The 811-nt window shown below is 40.2% G+C and overlaps 2 protein-coding genes across 2 annotated transcripts in view; one reads left to right on the top strand and one right to left on the bottom strand.

The window, feature by feature from the left end:
• Positions 1 to 811, bottom strand: part of LOC106876535 (zinc finger protein 271) — a 172,309-nt gene that overhangs the window by 90,413 nt on the left and 81,085 nt on the right. The gene's annotated exons all lie outside the window — the stretch shown is intronic.
• LOC106875650 (bifunctional 3'-phosphoadenosine 5'-phosphosulfate synthase) overlaps positions 1 to 811 on the top strand; it is a gene marked incomplete at its 5' end in the record, with an annotated part of 16,173 nt that overhangs the window by 4,908 nt on the left and 10,454 nt on the right. The window lies entirely within an intron of this gene.

Raw genomic sequence — 811 nt, 5'->3', positions numbered from 1 at the left:
GTGCGGGTGACACGTAAAAGCACCCACTACACTCTCTGAGTGGTTGGCGTTGGGAAGGGCATCCAGCTGTAGAAACTCTGCCAAATCAGACTGGAGCCTGGTGTTGCCATCCGGTTTCACCAGTCCTCAGTCAAATCGTCCAACCCATGCTAGCATGGAAAGCGGACGTTAAACGATGATGATGATGATGATGATGATATATATATATGCATGTGTGTGTGTGTGTGTGTATATATATATATAGTCTCACATAAACATATATACTTGCTGCAACGGACGCGGTTGAGATTTGGTTTTGTTGGTGTTGTTGTTGTACGATTTATTGGCCTCTCACAAGATGAAAGGCCGGGTTAGCCTTGACAAGAATAGATCTCAGTCCATAAACCATTGTAACCACCTGGCATGGCATTAATGAATAACAACGCCTACAGCAGCCGCATCAACAACATTGGCAGAACTAACCATGAATATAATAACAACAACAACAAAAAGAATCATTATAATAATAATAACAATAATAATAATTATTATTATTATTTATTGCTCACAAGGGGCTAAACATAGAAGGGACAAACAAGGACAGAGAAAGGGATTAAGTCGATTACATTGACCCCAGTGCGCAACTGGTACTTAATTTATCGACCCCTGAAAGGCAAAGTTGACCTCGGCGGAATTTGAACTCATAACATAACAGCAGACGGAATACCGCTAAGCGTTTTGCCTGACGTGCTAACAATTCTGCCAGCGCGCCACCCTAATAATAATATTAATAATAATAATAATAATAATAATAATAGTCCTTTCTGCTGTA

Source organism: Octopus bimaculoides, chromosome 29 (assembly GCF_001194135.2).
Source record: "Octopus bimaculoides isolate UCB-OBI-ISO-001 chromosome 29, ASM119413v2, whole genome shotgun sequence".
Lineage (NCBI taxonomy): Eukaryota > Metazoa > Mollusca > Cephalopoda > Octopoda > Octopodidae > Octopus > Octopus bimaculoides.
Note: the sequence above shows the minus strand (reverse complement) of the source record. Positions and strands in the feature narration are given on the sequence as shown.